Source organism: Ostrinia nubilalis, chromosome 18 (genome assembly GCF_963855985.1).
Source record: "Ostrinia nubilalis chromosome 18, ilOstNubi1.1, whole genome shotgun sequence".
Lineage (NCBI taxonomy): Eukaryota > Metazoa > Arthropoda > Insecta > Lepidoptera > Crambidae > Ostrinia > Ostrinia nubilalis.
Window position 1 is genome coordinate 9895655 of NC_087105.1, and position 8025 is coordinate 9903679.

The following is an 8025-nucleotide window of genomic DNA, read 5'->3' on the forward strand; positions in this document are numbered from 1 at the left end:
TTTATGTTATTAACCCAACCCAAACGTTCACTGATGGGTACTAGACAACGGATTTATAACTTTATATTCAACGAAATTTAATTATTTTCTAGTAAATTAACTTGGAACTGTTTTTTTCTTGATTGCGAGTTGATCCCGAAAAAATACTGAATATTGTGAAATTGTAATATTGAATTTCCTAGTTAGTCTATCCGTTGAACGTTTCTAGCGAGCAGCGCTTTTTTTTGCTTTTTCCACATAATACAAGGTGTGGTTTTGTAAAACAATGCCCATCGGGTGGTAGTACACATGGAAGGAACAAGAAAAATATAAAAAAAATATTTTTTTGGCATAGGTGTCGTGTATAATACCACCCCTGAGATGGACGTTGCAGTTGTTTTACAAAACACACCCTATACAGGGTGGAAACGATAAGTGATCTCACTCGATTATTTCTAAACTACACAAGATATCGAAGAATTGGTTACTGATCCTAAAAGTGCTTCATGAGCTCTTTCTAACGGTATCAGTAATAGGTTACAAAATTAACTGGATCTATCCAAAATTCAATGTTTTTAGCCTCCATACTAAATGTATGCCAGCCACACAATATTAGAAGTGTTATTTTTTTATCTATACTTATAATAAACTAGCGGCCGCCCGCGACTTCGTACGCGTGAATCCCGTTTTTCCCGCCTATTCCCGTTCCCGTGGGAATTTCGGGAATTCCTTTCTTAGTGCACCTCTACGGTACCTAAGCTACGTCCCTTCCAAATTTCAAGTGCCTACGTTTAGCCGTTTAGGCTGTGCGTTGATCTGTCAGTCAGTCAGTCAGTTTCTCCTTTTATACAGTGTGAGTCACGTTAAAGTGTACATATGAAAATAGATGAAACTAGACCTATTTTTATCGACAAAAAAGAGGTCAAAAAATTTTTGAGATTTTTTTTAAATTTTTTATAGAATTTTTTTTCTTCCAATTACTTATTGTAAAGAAAACGTAATAACTTTTAAACTAAGCGGTATATCCTAATAAAATAAAAACAGTAATAATGCTAAATAACAGGCAATACTAAAAAAATACATAAAATATACAAAAAATGCCAACAAATAATAAAAAATGATACTTTTTGAAAAAAATCTGCTTAAAAATTCGTATTTTTTTGGTTATTTGATAAATTTCTCCAAAAAATGCCCCTATAACAGGTGGTTTTTATTACTTTTTATTATTCTCTATCGTATTACTTTTGTAAAACCAAAAATCGCATGTCTCTATCCCTATCACAACATTTGTTATGATCGTTTGAACAAAGGCCTGCCACCACATTTTTCTCCGCTACAGGTAGAGACAATTTTAATTTTAACTAAAATGCTTATTTTACTTCGAAATCTTTTGTTTTTATTTGAAATCTAACTTGTCTTTATCAAAATTACAAATCTAGAGTCACTTTCAGTTTCGTTGTTAACGAAGCGTTGAATGGCGCGCCCGGAGAGGCTTAGTTCAAACGATCATTGCAAACGTTGTGATAGGGATAGAGACATGCGATTTTTGATTTTACAAAAGTAATACGATAGAGAATAATAAAAAGTAATAAAAACCACCTGTTATAGGGGCATTTTTTGGAGAAATTTATCAAATAACCAAAAAAATACGAATTTTTAAGCAGATTTTTTTCAAAAAGTATCATTTTTTTATTATTTGTTGGCATTTTCTGGGTATTTCGTATATTTTTTAGTATCGCCTGTTATTTAGCATTATTACTGTTTTTATTTTATCAGGATATACCGCTTAATTTAAAAGTTATAACGTTTTCTTTACAATAAGCAATTGGAAGAAAAAAAATTCTATAATTTTTTTTAAAAAAACCTCAAAAATTTTTTGACCTCTTTTTTATCGATAAAAATAGGTCTAGTTTCATCTATTTTCATATGTACACTTTAACGTGACTCACACTGTATATTTAGATCTGTAAAGAGGTCAATTCTGTACATGAAATATATTATTTTCAAAATAACTATCAGGGGATGATTAGTGATCGATACTGATGCCAAAAATGCAATCAGTAAAATTTTTGTCTGTCTGTCTGTCTGTCTGTCTGTCGGTCTGTCTGTCTGTCTGTCTGTCTGTATGTTCCTTATAGAAACAAAAACTACTCGACGGATTTTAACGAAACTTGGTATAATTATTCTTCATACTCCTGGGCAGGTTATAGGATACTTAGGAATTCCCACGGGAACGGGAATTAGCGGGAAAATCCTTTTGTATGAAAAATCTAAACCGCTTAAGTTAGACGCTTAAAATTTGGCATGTAGGTACCTTAGTAAACTAAGAGCTTAGTTACAACAAGGAATTCCCGAAATTCGGACGGAAACGGGAATAAGAGGGAAAATCCAAAAATCTAAACCGTTTAAGTTAGACGCTTGAAATTTAGCATGCAGATACCTTAGTAAACTTAAAGCTTAGTTGTAACAGGATATTGCAAAATTCCTACGGGAACGGGAGTTAGCGGGAAAAAACATTTGTAATTCCCACGGGAACGGGAGTTAGCGGGAAAAAACATTTGTATGAAAAAATCTAAATCGCGTAAGATAGATGAAGGGGGTAAAACGGGATCCACGCGTACGAAGTCGCGGGCGGCCGCTAGTTAAATAATAAACACTTAAATTGAACTCGTAAATTGCATTCTTATTTAAAATTATTCATGGAAAACATTGGTTTTAGGCTTTACTTGCTATAATATTATCAAGACATGAGTGCCATGACTGTGGCAGTACTAAATGTATGGAAGCTGGAAACATTCAATTTTCGGATAGATCCAGTTTATTTTGTAACTTATTATTGGTACCGTTGGATAGGTCTCGTGAAGCACTTTCAGGATCAGTAATCAGTTTTTGGATATCTGGTATAGTTTTTAATATTAAGTGGTTTTACTAAATGTATGGAAGCTGGAAACATTGAATTTTCGGATAGATCCAGTTTATTTTGTAACCTATTATTGGTACCGTTGGATAAATCTCGTGAAGCACTTTCAGGATCAGTAACCAGTTTTTCGATATCTTGTATAGTTTAGAAATAATCGAGTGAGATCACTTATCGTTTCCACCCTGTATAGTAAAATGTTTAAAATAAGTTTAAATTTCTTTTTCATGTAGTATTTGAATGGGATGGGCGATTCAAAAGGGGCGAATTTGATGTTATTTTTGCGCTAGCTACATTTACTGGCGAACATTTCATGGGTCAAATGTCATTTGGGCGAAAAGTAAGATGCCTAAAGATTTTTTTGGTCAAACGTTCATTGGCGCGCCGTTCTCTTGGCGAACGGGTACAACATGATGAAAGATCACTTTTCATGGGTAAAGTGATCTTTCATCATGTTTTTTGTAATATATCCAATACGATAATGTTATTGTTTCTGGAATAAATGACTATGACTATGACTTTTTGGGCAAAAAGTCAATGGGTTAAATATCCTGTTGGTGAGTAGTTCATTGATCAATCGATTGTTGGTGAACGGTTTCACAATCGGACCCAAAGTTTTCGAGATACGAGTAGGTATAACAAAAAACAGCTAGATAACAAAATCAAAATTGCTTCAGTCCTTCAAGAGCTATGATGCCACAGACTATAGGTACATCAAAGTTTTCGCGAATGATAACGCGAAAAATATTTTCGCACACGTGTCTTTCCCACTCATGCATGTCTTTTGCGCAAACGTCCATTTGCGCAAGATTCGCGCACAAGTCTTTTTGTGCAAGTGTTTTGATATGGCCCACGTGCCCAATGGCGTACTTACACGGTACGTACATGGTGGCCGCGGTACCGCGCCGGTGGTTTTATGAGTGAGTTCGTTTTTAAAATTTCTAATACGATAAATGATTGTTTATGGATTAAATGAATATGACTATGTCACTGTTTATGCATGACCGAATCCGAATATTGCAAAGTGATTGCAAGCAAAGTAATCAAACTAGTTTGTGCAAGTTTGTAAGCCATCTCCTTCAAAAGCTCGAAGGTAGGAAACCGGTAACCAGTGTTGCCAGAAGGTTACTTTTGTAACCTTTTAGGTTACTTTTGAACTGCTTTGGTTACTTTTAGGTTACACTAATGAAAAGATTACTTTTAGGTGATTTTTCAGAAATTGTAGATTTAACATTTACAGGTTATTCAGTAAAAAATATTAATAGTGACAATTTAAAAATGGGTAGTATTAAAACGAGTGACTGTAAATTAAAGTTTTAAGTGTCAAAAATAATTAATTTAGGTTATAGTATTACTAAGTGAGCGACTGACTGCGAAAGATGAGAAATCAACAGAACAGCAACTAACAAACATTAATTTGAGGTACTTAAAATACACAATGAGATGCTTCTTAATATTTGAGCGACCTAATATTTGTTTGAGCGCCAACGTTACGTCCTGCATTATTTTCAATATTTGGCAAATGTTTTTTTTATACTGAGCGGCATTTTATCTTAAACGAAGTGTTTCAAATACAAAAACCACTGAAAATACTACAATGAACAAAGTATTATGAGCTCACATTAAAAATGATATTTGAAGAAACACTATTATATTAGCCAAGTAATTATTAAGATTTAACCCTTAAATGCATGATTTTTTATTTAGTTATGAAAAAAATATTTCAATTAGATTTTTAGTCACAGATAGGGGGAAAAATAATAAAAAAAATCTTAGTACGAAAAAAAAGTATATTTTTGAAAATTTAGAGTATGTAGCCAAATGTCTACACCATGCGTTTAGGCCATAAAATTGTTCGATATTAATTGTTCTATGGTTTGCTTATTTGGCTTTTCTTTTCAGCATGTTTGGCTCGCTATCTGAAAAGGAAATTGAGACAGCTCTTGCTGCTTTAAATGATGGTGCAGTCTCAAAAGATGATGAAAATTTAGATGATGATAACATCGATTATTACCCAAACGTACAGGATTTATTGCATGAGTCCATAGATCATAATCTACCCTTGGAACATAACGAAGACCCTCCCATAGTCTATGATGAGGAGCACATATTAGATGGTGTTTCCTTAGCGGAACCTGTGGCGGGTACCTACTTCATCTGCGCAATCAAGTTCAGGTATTCCAGGAATTGCAGCTTGGAGGTCACGTAGCCGGGAGATGATTTGGAAAAAAAGAAATTTACCACCATGGGACGATGATCGCATTGCTTTTTTAGGGGATTCGGAACTGCCCACAGAAATATCTGACCTGGAGGAGCCATTTCAGTTCTTTATCAAGTTCATAAACGATGACATTGTTTCGAAAATTGTAGACGAAACGAATTTTATGCATTACTCAAAAAGGGTTTAGTTCAAATAATCGTGTCAGTTCTATTGAGATTCATCTCAATAGAACTGACACGAAACACCATCTGATCTAATATTATGCTCCTCTTCATAGACTACTAGGGAGGATCTTCGTTGTGTTCCAAGGGTAGATTATGATCTATGGACTCCTCATCCAGATCATGCAATAAATCCCGTACGTTTGGGTAATAATCGATGTTATCATCATCTAAATTTTCATCATCTTCTGAGACTGCACCATCATTTAAAGCAGCAAGAGCTGCCTCAATTTCCTTTTCAATTAGCGAGCCAAACATGCTGAAAAGAAAAGCCAAATAAGCAAACCATAGAACAATTCCTATCGAACAATTTTAAGGTATAAACGCATGGTGTAGACATTTGGCTACATACACAAAAACCAAGTCGAAGGTACATTCGGGATAGATTACCAAAAAAATAAGTTATAATAATGAATTCTTACATTGTTTCTAACACGTATGTATTTTTTTCCAATCGTTTTAGCAATTAATTCTCACTGAATCCGAAAATCAAATACCACAAATTTTAACACTACCAATTTTTTCTCCTTCGCGATCGCTACGTCAAATATTGGTTAATTTTTTTTCAAATCTACCTCCATTTGCGGTTTTTTTATTTTTATTTGGATGTTTTCTATGATATTAGCGTACATTCAGAAACGCTTGTAAAATGTGTTACTTGCTATAATTAAAAAAGTACTTCGTAGACATATGGCAACACTATGCATTTAAGGGTTAAGGGTAGGTAATGAAATGAAACAAGTAATAATAATATGCATTTACATAAATCGAAATAACAAAACAAAATAAGTCACTTCAGTCAACTACAAAAAGTAATATCATTAATTGTATGGAACATTGATAGGCTCATGCCTCCTCATGGAGCCCTACTATTATACCTACTCATCGTCATTGGCAAATAAGTGCTGGCTTGGACTTAGCAGGCCGACCTTGTTTTCTTTTTTGTCCAATGGGAATCATTTTTGCTTCTAGTTGTACCTAGTGTTGTTAATTTCAGCTGAATTGCTAGATCCAAAATCCATTGTCCAAGCTCAGGTAACGTTTTGCCCTCTTTGTATTTCTAGTCGCTCACTTAGTAATGTAATCGCACAGACAGAATTTTAATATCTAAAATGGATTAAACATAACCCACTTTTTGTAAACTCGTTCTGCATTTGATTATTAATCAATATTCGTCGTTAGTTAAGTTAATTTTTCGCTTACTCAAATTCATACCGCTCAATTTATTAAAACAGTATGCCATCATCAGTCGCTAAGTCATTTTTTAGTCGATCGTTCTATAATTCCCCTTTAAAAATTATGTCATAAACTGCATTTAAACATGAATTTGATTTATTGTTTGTTAACTCAGAATACGGAACAAACAAGTGGGTCTAGACAAAGTGCAATTATAATCGCAAACCAGTCGAAAAGTGGTCGAAAAGCCCCTTTTTTGTATGGAATTTGACGGATTCGATTTTCGATTCGATCAAAAAGTGCGTTTTGTCTAGGGGGGCAGAAACCGTCAACGGGCGTAAATGTGTATTCATATAAATTACTCCAAAACGCACTAATTTGACTTTAGAGCAATTAGTCAATGGCCGGCGCGCGCATTGTTTACATATCCGTCAGATTGACACTTTATAATTAAATTATGCCATCTTGTGCCGTTCCAACATGTAAGAATGCTACTGGAATTACGAAGAAAGTGCATGGGATCATGTTTTATCCGTAAGTAGCACATTTCCAATTCATTTTAATTAAATAATAATTTTCAAAAAAAATCACGGTTGTATTTTGTAAGTGTTGCCACAGGTCAACGGAATATTTTACCCTACTTTTTATATTGAATTACATTTGTCTATAAAAAATTCACGCGTTAATTTTGTTAGCGTTACCACAGAATAATGGAATATTTTCCCCATCCTTATTGTTTTAATTAGTTTTTAGTGTATTTTCATCCATGACAATATGACAACCTGATTAATTAAATTATAAGTGCCACTTGTGGTCTAATCTGAATAAATATTTTTGATTTTGATTTGATTTTAATATTTGAATTAATTTATAATATTACCTACTCCCTAAATAATGAGGAGATAATAAATTACTATCGTGAATTTCATACTTTCCCATTTATTCAAAAGTAAGGCATTGGTATCAACAGATCAGCAGCAGCAATATTTGTATATTTAATAATAATTTTAATTAATTATTGCTTACATACTTATACTTACTCTGATTTTCTTTCAGGATACACAGCCAGAGTTGCCTCGCAATCAAATTCAAGTATTGGTGATGTTTTTGATTTGGATTCTGTTTTTGACTCCAAGAAAAGTTAAACTAAAAGCACTACTGCGCCGTAAACAAATGTTTTGTTGTCGATATGTTTACATAATAAAGAACCTTAAGTTTATTTTTTGTTTTACTTGGCATTCTAAAATTATATTCGACTTTTGTAATTGACTTTTAAATAACATATTATACCTACATGTAGTATATTACACTATTTAATAGAAATAAATAATCATCTACACTTAGTTACTTCGGAGTAAAAATTAAATTCATAGGTAGGTAGGTACTATCTATGCCTATGGCCAGTCATGTCGTCTCGTTCTATCGCAAAGAATCACCATTTGATGAGAGCGAGAGCAAAAACGGAAATGGATAGTTAATATACTGTGGCCGTGTGTACTTATTTCACTTAC

General features: G+C 33.4%; 1 long non-coding RNA gene across 1 annotated transcript; it reads left to right on the forward strand.

Annotated features, from left to right (window-relative positions):
- Positions 1-6839: 6839 nt before the first annotated feature.
- Positions 6840-7733, forward strand: LOC135080709 (uncharacterized). The gene is made up of 2 exons (XR_010259059.1): positions 6840-7048; positions 7571-7733. It is a non-coding gene; the product is annotated as an uncharacterized LOC135080709 (long non-coding RNA).
- The last annotated feature ends 292 nt before the right edge of the window (positions 7734-8025 follow it).